A 14,038-nucleotide genomic window follows, 5' to 3' on the forward strand; every position below is an offset into this window, starting at 1 on the left:
TGTATTGACATTATATGACCATGCACTCACAGTATGTTCCAGCTATCGCCATAATCTGCCTAAGCACAACACTTGCCCATGCCGGGCATTCCTTTCAATCATATACCAAGTGTCTCTCACTGTTTGACAGGCATTCCTTCCAATGATATGCCAAGTGGCTCACTGTTTGCCAGGCATTCCTTACAATCATATGCCAGTTGTCTCACTGTTTGCCAGGCATTCCTTCCAATCATATGCCAAGTGGCTCTCACTGTTTGCCAGGCATTCCTTCCAATCACATGCCAAATGTCTCACTGTTTGCCAGGCATTCCTTCCAATCATATGCCAAATGTCTCACTGTTTGCAAGGCATTCCTTCCAATCATATCCCAAGTGTCTCTCACTTTTTTGCCAGGCATTCCTTCCAATCATATGCCAGGTGTCTCACTGTTTGCTAGGCATTCCTTCCAATCATATCCCAACTGTCTCTCACTTTTTTGCCAGGCATTCCTTCCAATCATATGCCAGGTGTCTCACTGTTTGCTAGGCATTCCTTCCAATCATATGCCATGTATCTCTCACTGTTTGCCAGTTATTCTTTCCAATCATAATCCAAGTGTCTCTCACTGTTCGCCAGACATTCCTTCCAATTATATGCCAAGTGTCTCTCACTGTTTGCCAGATTTTCCTTCAAATTGTAATCCAAGTGTCTCTCACTTTTTGCCATGCATTTCTTCCAATCATATGCCAAGTGTTTTACTGTTTGCTAGGCATTGCTTACCATCATATGGCAAGTGTCTTTCACATTTGAGGATGATTTGCCCAGGACACGTTGCAGGACATCACAAAGTCCAAAAAGTCAACACAATCCCAACTTTAATGGGTTTACTTTGTATTTCTTTTTCAGGTGGATTGGAAAAGAGCTAGACTTTCAAAACCTTGACAGCACCCTCAAATTTAGCTAGGCTGCCAACACAAGAAAATTGATTCCCTGTCCGACTACAAACCTTCCAAGGGAGAGCCAAACGTTATCCTAACTTCATCTCTGTAGGACTCACCATGCTAAACAAATCCTCATCCATCTAAAAAGGCCTTCTGAAATGCCCTGATGGGTTGGATCCATTTTGTATAGTAATTCTTAAAAGACATGTAACATAAAAATAAACATGTTGGTTAAACACTGTTTTCCCAATACTAAGGTAACATTTCTAGCATGCGGAAAATGAGTTAAAAGTTATTTAGGTTAAGAACAGTGTCGTTTGGTGTTGACGCACACATCCACCTCCGGAAAATCCAGATCATTAGTTTGAAAGAAATGAGTGCAATTGTTGTGAGAAAGACCAGAAATGGTGAGAATGGAGGAAACATGAGACATTCAAGGGAAAGGGCGCACATATCTGCTCTAGGACCTTTAATGCAAACATACTTCGGATATTGGTAAATACATGGGGATTATCATTAGCAATTTTCTTTCAGCACCCTTTTATACTGCACTGGTGCAACATCCTGTGTACATGGGCTCAAGTTGTGTTGGGTGGAGATTTCCCATTATTGTTTTGTTAGATTTTCGTTGAGCTGCATTTTCTTGATCAGTGATGTTAGTGTTAAACATTTGTGTTGTTTTTCAAGCTTGTTTTCCCTTTCAAGGGCTCTTCCTGCAACTGTCATATTCATTCTACGGGCTGCAGAACGTGATCATTGCATGTCCCGTTGGAGAGCTGTTTGCCATGCTATCATATTGGCCCTATTGTTTAGTTTGCTTGCTGTATTGTTTTCACGTTGACTTGCCCATTGCTGCTCAGTCACATTTGTCCAACGTATACGTTGAGCCTCATTTCTTCGTCGTTTAACATTTGTTGAAATTCTCTTCGGTCGCATTGTGTAGGAGTGATATGTTGCAAATACTTGTATTTATAGAAAGCCCTCTGTATGGTGGAAAAAGTTATCTATTTTGTTGGAGAAATAGTGCTTAATCAAATAAATTTCTGTTTATATGTTTTAAAAAAATATATATATATTCTCTTAGTGAATGCAACTTGAAGTATGCTGTTAAAGTGGTATCCGTGACTTGGGCCTTTTATGCAGCTAATTGTATGTTATCATTGTTGAAATACACACTTTGTTTGAATCGAAGATGAACTTAAAGTCTTATTATTTTATGCGTAAGGCAACAACCCTCTCTAGTGGTGATTACAGGTGATGAGGGCAGTCTCTACTGTGCAACTTGAATTCTTATTGTTGTATGCATAAGGCAACAGATACGTCTCATGGTGGTAATAGGCCAAGCGGACAAACATACCTCTGGCCTTTTATTATTAAGTAGGATATTAATTAAGGTAATTGACAACAGTAGTGAAAACAGATCTACACCTCTTGGGAACTCATTGTCATGTGTGGAGCAGCTGCGATTTAATGAAAAAGTCTTCATTTTTCACAGGATAACCTTTTCAAGGGCATGCGAAAATAGATAGAAATAGCTTTGGCATGTAAAAGCCCATGATAATTGTTTTAAAACATTGCCATAACGTGATATATATCACCCTATTGGGATAACATGCAACATACTGAGATGCAACCACTCCCATTTTGCATGCATACCTTGACTCCATGTCACCCACTTCAAACCTTCCTGTGTCCCTCCCTAAGATTGTTAGAACAGCACCAGGAGCTAAGGATGGATTATCTAGAAGACTGTCGACTTCTTGATGATGATGAATGCAGGAGGGAGACACGGCCAGCAGTGTGTTCCAGTCCGCAGAGCCGGCCCAGCGGCTTGATGACAGAAACAGACATCTGCGGGCAGAGGTGTCTGCTTGATCAATGAGCGCGCAGCAGATACATGCATTAACAAATATAAGCTGAACAACAAAAATTCTAGATTAGATAGCAGAGGCTATCAAAAGACAATTGTCTTCCTCTCATTTCTCTAGAACAATATTCTTTCATTATATTGTGTTGAATTTCTGACCTTCTATCTTTCATTTCACATTTTTCCAGAAAGGGCTCATTAAGTAGAGAATGTGGAGAGGGTTGTGGTTTTTGAGGCCTTCACAACAGTGTGTCATAAAATAGACACATTGTAAAAGAGACACAACATCAAATCTCAATGTCATATATTACCAAGCTGTTCAGAAATATGCTGTCATAGTCATACTTAAACTGGGATAGACAGGGCAACAAAGGTCTCACTAAATCTAAAATGTGACTAAACCTTTGTCCATTACCCTCCTGAAGAAGAGGGTCGTGGAACCATTTATCGTGGATTCTAAAGTGTATTATAAAAATGGAACCCACATTGCAATCTTTTGAAATAAATTGATTTGAACTAATTGCGAAATTAGAAGTAATTAATTATTTTGAAAGAAATGTGCAAATTATATTCAGACTTGTATTTTCAAAACTGAGCATGTATATCACTGCTATGAACAAGTGGGCATGCTCATTAATACAGTGGGCCTCATAAGGAGTATGCAGGTATGGTACATTTTTGTGGCAATTCCATACACGGCACTTTTTTTGGCAGTAACGGAAATATTGCTAATTTTACCACACCACCGAATTTCGAGCTTGGAGGTAAAGTGGATGATTTTGCTCCTGCGACTAGCTGCACAAGCTTTGGTAGGCCCGAGGGATGTTTTCCCTCCAGCTGGGGCGTGAAAGCTATTTGCATCCCGGGATTTACCGGGGTGCAGATAGTTATTTTTTTTCTTCATCCGACAGGAGTTGAGCTCTGCGCGAGCCCATCTCCCGTCGAAGAAAAATAAATGCAAAATAAATGGCTGCCACCATTGAAATAGAAAAGGGACTATGTCCCTTTTAGGATGATGGCAGCCATGGAGAACATGTTCCAAAATGGTCACTGTCATCCAAACAGGGACCTAGTCCCTTTTCTATTTTGATGGCGGCCAGACGACAGGAGCCCGCGGGACCGGAGCCTTAGGCTCCGGTCCCGCAGGTAAGTTGGGGTGGGGGGGGGGAGAAGGTTTTCTAGGAGGCAACAGGGAGAGCCTACCTGTTGCCTTCCCACGTCAGAAAAGACAAAAAAAAAGCACCACCCGGGGAAGGGCCTCAGGCGGCTGGAACAGCGGCGGGGATTGTGTATTCTCACCCGCTGTTCCAGCCACCCGATTGGCTGAGCACCCTTCCCCGGGTGCGAATATACTTTCTTCATATTCTACTAGCAAAGAGACCATCTTTTGTGAGACAGGTCCTCACAGCCTTTTCTGCTGCTGATCCTGTTGAAGATGCCCTGGCTGGTAAAATCACAGGGAAGAATTGGTTTGTTCGCAATTAGGACATTTACAGGACATATGACCATAATGATCGTGACAACACAACTTCTTTTCTGAGGCTGGTGGTTTCGCTGGACTAAATCAGATTAGAAGATAAGTGCCTAAGACCCCTATAAGGCGCCCGCCCCTGATGGAGTCCCCGTGATTTATATACTGTGTGGCTCCTGGTTTGGGGCCACACTCCTGATAAACTTAATTATCTGATTTATAGGGTTTTACCAGGAAGATGTCTAACTGCTGGAATTGTGCCCATCTTGAAGAAAGTATGGCGGGATGACCCGAAACGACGGGCAAGGCCATTGTTCCACCCGATCTTCACAGCAATTGACAATCACACATTCTCCCATTCAATGTGGCCTCGGATCTTCGTTTGGGGCTGACGAGCAATGATCGAACCACTCGCCCAAAGTAGACAAATCCAGGGGGATCAATGGGCACCCCCTCCATTGTCTTCATTCATTTATCTATTGCATATGATAACATCACATGGCAGCTTTTGTGGACAATCCACAGACAAATGGGACTAGGTGAAAGTTTACAAAGTTTCGTCATGCTATTATATATTAACAGAAATGCTTATACTGCATATGGTAAGAACGGAGACATGACCTTTGACTACAGTGAGGCCATGACATGTCCTCGTTATTATTTATGGCATGACCTCCGGGAGCATTTAACGGGTAGCTCTTTAGAGACACACTGCATGAGAGGCTGATATTTACCTCATCTAAATGATTTTGGTTTCGTAATGCTGTTTTACAGGTTGTATTAAGTGAAATAAAAGCAATAAGACTGACTGGTATTCAACCTATCTACTCTCGGAGAATGGGTCTGCCGGTTTTTCAGGTTCTGAAGTGGAGGCTAGCACCAGAGCAGAAATATATCTACTCTGGGAGAATGGGTCTGCTGGTGTTTGAGGTTCTGAGGTGGAGGCTAGCACCAGAGCAGAAATATATCTATTCTGGGAGAATGGGTCTGCCGGGGTTTGAGGTTCTGAAGTGGAGGCTAGCACCAGAGCAGAAATATATCTACCCTGGGAGAATGGGTCTGCCGGGGTTTGAGTTTCTGAAGTGGAGGCTTGCACCAGAGCAGAAATATATCTATTCTGGGAGAATGGGTCTGCCGGGGTTTGAGGTTCTGAAGTGGAGGCTACCACCAGAGCAGAAATATATCTACTCTGGGAGAATGGGTCTGCCGGGGTTTGAGGTTCTGAAGTGGAGGCTAGCACCAGAGCAGAAATATATTCTCTCTCGGAGAATGGGTCTGCCGGGGTTTGAGTTTCTGAAGTGGAGGCTAGCACCACAGCAGAAATATATCTACTCTCGGAGAATGGGTCTGCCCGGGTTTGAGGTTCTGAAGTGGAGGCTAGCACCAGAGCAGAATACATCTACTCTCGAGAATGGGTCTGCCGGGGTTTCAGGTTCTGAAGTGGAGGCTAGCACCAGAGCAGAAATATATCTACTCTGGGAGAATGGGTCTGCCGGGGTTTGAGGTTCTGAAGTGGAGGCTAGCACCAGAGCAGAAATATATCTACTCTGGGAGAATGGGTCTGCCGGGGTTTGAGTTTCTGAAGTGGAGGCTAGCACCACAGCAGAAATATATCTACTCTCGGAGAATGGGTCTGCCCGGGTTTGAGGTTCTGAAGTGGAGGCTAGCACCAGAGCAGAAATATATCTACTCTCGGAGAATGGGTCTGCCGGGGTTTGAGGTTCTGAAGTGGAGGCTAGCACCACAGCAGAAATATATCTACTCTCGGAGAATGGGTCTGCCGGGGTTTGAGGTTCTGAAGTGGAGGCTAGCACCAGAGCAGAAATATATCTATTCTGGGAGAATGGGTCTGCCGAGGTTTGAGGTTCTGAAGTGGAGGCTAGCACCAGAGCAGAAATATATCTATTCTGGGAGAATGGGTCTGCCGAGGTTTGAGGTTCTGAAGTGGAGGCTAGCACCAGAGCAGAAATATATCTACTCTCGGAGAATGGGTCTGCCGGGGTTTGAGTTTCTGAAGTGGAGGCTACCACCAGAGCAGAGATACGTGATTACCTCACTGTGCTAAGGGCCCGGAAAGCTGCAAATACAGAGCACACCATCCCCTAACTACATTTAGAGACAATGGACGTTAAGGAAGGTTGCAAGACCCCATGCCGTCAATGATACAGAAAGCCACAACTACAGAGCATATCACCCGCTCTCTGTACATGCGCAAGACCCGCCCCCATGCATTTTACCATACAGAAACCACAATCAGAGAGCTCACCACCCACTGACTACACATAGACAGGTGTTGCGGTAGATTGCAAGAGCAACCCCCTTATGAGCTATACCATAGGGTGACATACAAATACAGAGCACAACATCCACTGTCTACAGCAGGGGTCCGCAAACTTTGGCTCTCCAGATCTTTTAGACTACAACTCCCAACAGCCCCAGCCCGCATAGTCAATGGTGATGGATCATGGGAGTCATAGTCCAAAAGACCGTGACATACGCAGATTGCAGTCCTCAGAATATGCAAACACAGCTGTTGGGCAAGACAGCAATACATTCTCCCACTGGCCCCTATGATCCCTTCCATATGGAAAGCTACAACTAGCACATAACAACCACTGTTTACACAAACCCGGGTGTTGGGAAGGTCAGCTCCCCCCACCCTACCGAATCTATCAAGCATTGTTTTGTACGTATGCACTTAGAAGTTCTGAACTGTGCTGCATGCAGATGGGACTACTCTCGAGCCCCATGGACCCACTACCCACAGGTACAGAGTACACCGTTCACAGACTAAGCTTACAATAGTGCTGGGGAAAGTTTCAAGAACCTGCTGCCTTCGGGAAAAGCACACGACCCACTGTCTGCATATACAGCGGCGGCGGCGGCGGCGAGCAAGGCCACCTGGACCAGCACTTTATTGGAACCCCTACCATAGGGGAAGCCTCAACTAGCAGATGAGGCCATGCTAATGGAAACGGAAGTCAGCATCTAGAGCCTGTGCAAATGGCAGATGCTGTGCTTTACAAATACGGTGTAAATCAACACGGTGCAGTAAGCTGCATTAGAATTCAGGAACTCCGAAACAGTGGGATGCAAAGTGGGTGTGTGTGTCCTAAGTGTATGTGTGCATGTATGAGAGGGAGCGCAGAGAGAAAGAGAGAGAAAGAGGGAGATAGAGAAGGAGGGAGGGAGAGAGAGAGAGAGAGAGAGAGAAAGAGAGAGCGCGAGAAGGCGGGAGAGAAAGAGAGAGAGAGAGAGAAAGAGAAGGAGAGAGAAGGAGAGAGAAGGAGAGAGAAGGAGAGAGCGAGAGAGAGGAGGGAGAGAAAGAGCGAGAGCGAGAAGGCGGGAGAGAAAGAGCGAGAGTGAGAAGGAGGGAGGGGGAGGGAGAGAGAGAGAGAGAGAGAGAGCGAGCGAGCGAAGGCGAGAGAGAGGGGAGGGAAGAAGAAAGAGAGAGAGGGGAGGGGGAGAGAGAGAGAAAGAGAGAGAGAGAAAGAGGGGGGAGAAAGAAGGAGGGAGAAAGAAGGAGGGAGAGAGGGGGCGAGAGAGAGGGGAGGGAGAGAGAGCAAAAGAGAGAGAGAGAGAGAGAGAGAGAGAGAGAGAGAGAAAGAAGGAGGGAGAGAGAGGGGAGGGAGAGAGAGCAAGAGAGAGAGAGAAGATGGAGGGAGAGAGAAAGAGAGAGAGGGGAGGGGGAGAGAGAGAGAGAGAGAGAGGAGAGAGAAAGAGAGGGAGAGAGGGGAGAGAGAAAGGAGGAGAGAGAGGTCGAAAGAGAGAGGGGAAGGAGAGAGAGAGAGAGGGGGGGAGTAGAAAAATAGAGGGAGGGAGAGAGAGGGGGAGAAAGAAAGAGGGAGAGAGCGAGAGAGAGGGGAGGGAGAGAGAGAGAGAAAGGGGGGAGAAAGAAGGAGGGAGAGAGGGGGCGAGAGAGAGGGGAGGGAGAGAGAAAGAGAGGGGGAGAGAGAGAAAGGAGAGAGAGCACGAGAGAGAGAAAGAGGGAGAGAGAGAGGGAGAAGAGAAAGAGAGGGAGGGAGGGAGAGAGAGGGAGAGAAAGAGGGAGAGAGAGAAGGCGAGAGGGAGGGGGGGAAGGAGAGAGAAAGAGGGAGAGAGAGAGAGAGGGAAGGAGAGAGAGAGGGGGGAGTAGAACAATAGAGAGAGGGGAGGGAGGGAGAGAGAAAGATAGAGAGGGGAGGGGGAGAGAGAAAGAGAGAGGAGGAGAAAGAGAGAGGGGAGGGGGAGAGAGAGAGAGAAAGTAGGAGAGAGAGGGCGAAAGAGAGAGGGGAAGGAGAGAGAGAAAGAGAAAGAGGGGGGAGAAAGAAGGAGGGAGAGAGGGGAGGGTGAGAGAGAGAGAGAGAGAGAGAGAAAGAGAAAGAGAGACAGAGACAGAGGGCGAAAGAGAGGGGAAGGAGAGAGGGGGGAGTAGAAAAATAGAGGGAGGGAGAGAGAGGGGGAGAAAGAAAGAGGGAGAGAGAGCGAGAGAGAGGGGAGAGAGAGAGAGAAAGAGGGCATGAGAGAGAGAGAGAGAGAGAGTAGGGAGAAAGAGAGGGAGGGAGAGAGAGTGAGAAGAGAGAGTGAGAGGAGAGAAAGATGGAGAGGGAGAGAGGAAGAGAGAGGGGCGATAGAAAGAAGATGAGAGGGAGGGCGAGAGAGAGGGGAAGGAGAGAGAGGGGGAGTAGAAAAATAGAGGGAGGGAGAGAGAGGGGGAGAAAGAGCGAGAGAGAGGGGAGGGAGAGAGAGAGAAAGAGGGCGTGAGAGAGAGTAGGGAGAAAGAGAGGGAGAGAGAGAGAGTGAGAAGAGAGAGAGTGAGAGGAGAGAAAGATGGAGAGGGAGAGAGGAAGAGAGAAAGAAGATGAGAGAGAGGGGGAGTAGAAAAATAGAGGGAGGGAGAGAGAGCGAGAGAGAGGGGAGGGAGAGAGAGAGAAAGAGGGGGAGAAAGAAGGAGAGAGAGAGGGGGCGAGAGAGGGGAGAGAGAGAGAGAGAGAGGGCGTGAGAGGGGAGGGAGGGAGAGAGAAAAAGAGGGGGGAGAACGAAGGAGAGAGAGAGGGGGCGTGAGAGAGAGGGCGAGAGAGGGGAGGGAGAGAGCAAAAGAGAGAGCGGGGAGAGAAAGAGAGGGGGCGAGAGAGAGGGGAAGGAGAGAGAAAGAGAGAGGAGGGGGAGAGAGGAAGAGAGGGGGAGAGAGAGAAAGGAGAGAGCACGAGAGAGAGAAAGAGGGAGAGAGAGAGAGAGAGAGAGAGGGAGGGAGGGAGAGAGAAAGAGAGGGGGAGAGAGAGAGAGAAAGAGAGCAAGAGGGAGAGCAAGAGGGAGAGAGAGCGAGAGAGAGAGGGGAGGGAGAGATGGAAAGAGTGAGAGAGGGGAGAGAGAAAGAGAGCGAAAGAGAGGGAGAGACAGAGAGGGGAGGGAGAAAGAGAGGGAGAGATCTTGGTTCATAAAGGGGTACATGTTGCATACATCAAATATTAGCCGCAAACAAAAGCCACTCGTCACAAATACATGTGTAGTATTTCAGACTCACATGACCGAGTCAGGTTGCATTGTACATTGCAGTCCATCGCACAAGAGTCATGTTTTTAAGAGTACCAGCATAAGCTCGGCCAGGCTGTTAGCATGCTTTTGCCTGGGATTACAATGCCCTCTGGGCAGGAGAGAGTCAGTGCTGCAGCAGGGTTTTACAGTCAGGATTTTGCCTGACCAGCATGACATTGAAAATCACAGCTGCGGCTTCTCCCTGACCCTGCATCTTCCCCCAGGGGCACTGGCATTGATGGAATGCCTCTTACCATATGAAGGAGGGAAGGGGAGATTCTGGACAGTGGGGAAATGGAACTTGAATTACGGGAAATGTGGCAATATCATGTGTGCCTGAGAAACAGTAATAATTTAGATGAACCAGAAAAATAGGGACAATTTGCACACCTAACTAATGAGCAATGGGGGGTACCAAGATGACAACCCTTAAGAGTCTCGGGAGCTAAGAACCTGCCAATCTTGCAGCATGACCAGGAACTTAATCAGTTCTTTCTATGCTAAAATATGAGATGTACCAGGGTCCGGAATTTCCCCTATTGCACAGCATTTGCAAATCACCTTGTAACAAGGACGCTCTCTCCGAGGATTCATTTCACCCACTCCCCTCTTGCGCCTTTCCCCAATTTTCTGTATGCACTATGAAATATTCTGTATACCAGTAGCCTTTTATAAAACAACAACAAAATGAAAGAATCAGTAAAAATATAATAAACAAGAGTCATTGGCATGAGTGGCACTGTGTGCCATAGCCGCAGAGGAACGCTTGGGTACCAGTGGAATATAGTGGCATTAGTAATGAGGGACATTGGACCAAATAATATATTTTGAAACTTGTACATTGAAACATGCCACCACATGGCGGCCTCAGGGTGCCGAAACAGTGCCGCCATCAAGTTATTCATGCAAAGCCTGCTTGCCACAAGGGTGTTGTCAGGATCAATCTGGTGAGTACAAAGGCAGCAAATATGGCAAGGGAAATGTGCACAAAATCGCACAGTGAATAACCTTGAATCAAACAACGTGCACACAAGAACCAAGACTCATGTATACTAAAACCCAGGAGTGCAGATAGAGTGAAACAATAATACAAATATATGAAAAGGGATGTGGGGTAAGCACTTAGAACCTCCTTATGACTGAAAGCTAAGTCGGCAAACTCCTTACCCACTATGCTATTACAGATACTGACAGCGCTAAACCCACGTAGAGGGCAAGCAAGGACAGGATCTGTGAGCTGACACTCTTGATGATATTGAAATAAATAACTTAAAGACAGTACTCACGAGGACTGGAAATACCACTAGAATGTCAGTAAGCCCACGAACCCTGTTGATCAAACAGGGACCCAGAAGGCTATAACAGCAATGGGTGGAGGATAACTAAATACATAAGACTCAAGACAAGGGGCAAGTAAGAATTGTGATTATAGAATAGTGAGGAAAACAAAGGCATTCACACAGGAGCTAGCTACAACAGCACACCACACCTAATAATCAATGGAAATAAATGCAGAAGTGCAAGGGAAAACATGGAATGGATTCCAATAGAAAGTAAGGAGCAGGGAAAACGATATTACAAAAGGCAAACATCTCCCACCCCTCCAAGGAATAAAGGCAGGAAGCTAAATCTATAAAGGGAAAGACTAAAGCATCAACTTTTTCAGTAGCAAAGGACAACATCAAAGAAAAAGAGAACACAGGCAAAATGGGCTGCATCAAAGGGGAAAACACTGAGAAAGGCTGCCTGCAGACAGAGGAAGACAGAAAGGGAAATCCAGAAAGCAGAAATCAATTAAGCACATAAATTAGAAATCCAGGGTAGAGGAACAAGAAACAGAAACTAGGAGCAAAGCGCAAAGCTAAGAACCAGGAACAAGGGACCAGTCACAACAGGAACACTGCAACAATGACCAGCGCTGGACTGAAGCAAACTGAGGCTTTTAAAGCTGCTTAACGAGCACACCCCTCAGGTGTGCCGCTTGCTGCACCTGCAGCCACAGGTGTTGCCTATCCTCCACCCAACCTTGTCCAGCAAGGGAGGAGATGAAGCAGTGAGCCAGGCATTCAGGGAAGCATAGTCATTAGATTAAAGAAGCATGCTGGCTGCCAAAAACCTGGAATGGATCCGGAAGGGAAGTAAATTGGAAAATAAGGTTTTAGCGCTCCCAATTCATCACAGCACTGTAGCATTAGTTTCAGAGGAAATGTCCAGTAGGGAATAAACCCCAAAACATGCCCCCAAGTGGCGGGAACGGGAGCGAAGGGAGCGAGTTGTGACAGTATACCCCCTCCAACGGCCGTCTCCAGGCGACCGTCACCCGCACAAAACATCTTCCTTCCATGATAGGAGCGCTTTGTCTTTGGAGGTGGCACTGATGGAAACGGTAGCCTGTGGGCAAAAGCAGATGGACTGGAATGAATAGAATCAGGCTGCAGTCTAGAAGAGTCATAGGCAGGCTTATGGTGAGGAAGAGTCTCATGGTTCGAAGAAAGGCATGAAGGACTTGCAGGACATGAAGCAAAGTTGGAAGGTCCAGGAAGCTCAGTCACTGGGAGTGGACACTTATAAGTCTTTGAAGAGGGAGGCAGGCTGGTGCAACATGCCTTAGACAATGGCAGAAGCTCTGTTAGCCTTTCTGCCGAGAGTGGACACGCAGGAGGTGAGGAAACTGCAGGTTTCAAGAAATGTTTATGTTCAGCAAAAGAAGGTGGCGGCCGAGGTAGAGGTTCGGATCTTCTTCTGTCATCCATCTGGGAAAAGGCTTGTGGTTGAAAGTGACTAAGGTTTGACTGCATATGTTCCATGCCTTGGAGGCCTGGAAGTCCTTTGGGTTGTTCGAGGCTGGCACTCCCGCCCGGTGACAGTCGTGTAGCCACCTTGTTGCACGTGGGATACAACCGCAGGGACGTTTGGCATACTGCTAGGAGTGATAGACGCAGTACTTAGTACATCAGGCACACTCACAGCAGGAGCAATAACAGGCACATCTTGAACTGCAGCAGGCATTCCCTTCCTTTGGCTACTAGCACCCAACTGGTGCTGCTGCTGGGGGGGCCGTGCCCGTCCCCTCCCTCAGGCTCATGTGTGATCCGGCAACAAAAAAGCTGTCAAGCGGCTGATCCGAACTGGGCCCCAGATGCGAACCACCCAGCCCGCTATCCTGGTCGGCTACTTGTTCGGTGACTGGGCCGTGGCGGATGGTATCCGTCTCCCTCTCGTAATACTCCAGGCAAGTCCAATGGCCTCGCATGTAAGGCTCTCCCGAGTCGTGATCCAGCTTGATGTTTCTGAAGTGAGAGCTGGTAGAAGTTTCAGACTCAGATGTTGCATATTCGGGAGGCTCTGATGCTACAGTCAAGCAGTTGGGAGAATCGTCTTGTGTAAAAGGCAGGCATTCTGGTGATCCCCCTGAAGCATAAGAAGGGCAGGCTGGACGTTCATCAGTAATAAATGGTTGGGATTCAGGAGGAATCTCTGGAGCAGAAGAATATGCAGCAGGATCTGACAGTGTAGACAGGTACACCTCCGATATTGGCAGCGAGGCTGAGCAGGATACAGGTCTCTCATGAACTGAAGCCAAACTAGCAGTAGGCTCTGGGACCGAAGACATGCACTTAGAATGTACTACCGGAGGCTCCATGGCTGAAGGATAATCAGCTGGATGAGTCACTGTAGCCGAAGACAGGCATGCCAGAGGAAATTCTGAGGCTGAAGGCATGCAAGCTGGAGCCATCTCGTTAGCTGAAGACAACTTGTCAAGGTCTTTGGCACTGACCACGTACATGTTGAAGGCTCTTGAGTGAATGGCAGACATGGCAGTTGTTCATTGATTGAAGACATGTGTGCCAAAGATGACTGCAGAGCTGTGGACTGGATAATATAAGAGTCAATGGTTGTAGGAGGACAGACTGAAGTCCCAGAAGTCGACAGACACATTTGTGGCTCAGGAATGGAAAACACCTTTAGGGCAGTTGACTCCTTGGCACCAGTAACCAAAGACTGAGCTGTACCCCTGCAGTCCCTCTCCTTAGTGGATGGCACAGAGTCTCTTCCTTTGTAGAAGTCAATATCAACCAGAGGAATCACCATAGTAAAGTCTCTGTTAATCAGGATTTTGTCAATTGTCCATTCCTCTGTCTTAGCTTCTGAAAGTGGCAGATTAACAATCAACAGTTCAGGAATCGCCTGCCAGGTTTTTGGTTCCGTATACTGTGGAATGAGTCCATCAAAACCTGAAATCTGTACTGTCTGACTGTTCGTTGT

The 14,038-nt window shown here is 47.1% G+C and overlaps 1 protein-coding gene across 8 annotated transcripts in view; it reads right to left on the reverse strand.

The window, feature by feature from the left end:
• Positions 1-14,038, reverse strand: part of BICD1 (BICD cargo adaptor 1) — a 1,084,974-nt gene that overhangs the window by 691,386 nt on the left and 379,550 nt on the right. The gene's annotated exons all lie outside the window — the stretch shown is intronic.

The sequence above is a fragment of the Ambystoma mexicanum genome, chromosome 12 (genome assembly GCF_040938575.1).
Source record: "Ambystoma mexicanum isolate Mex_15411 chromosome 12, UKY_AmexF1_1, whole genome shotgun sequence".
NCBI classification, from domain to species: Eukaryota; Metazoa; Chordata; class Amphibia; order Caudata; family Ambystomatidae; genus Ambystoma; species Ambystoma mexicanum.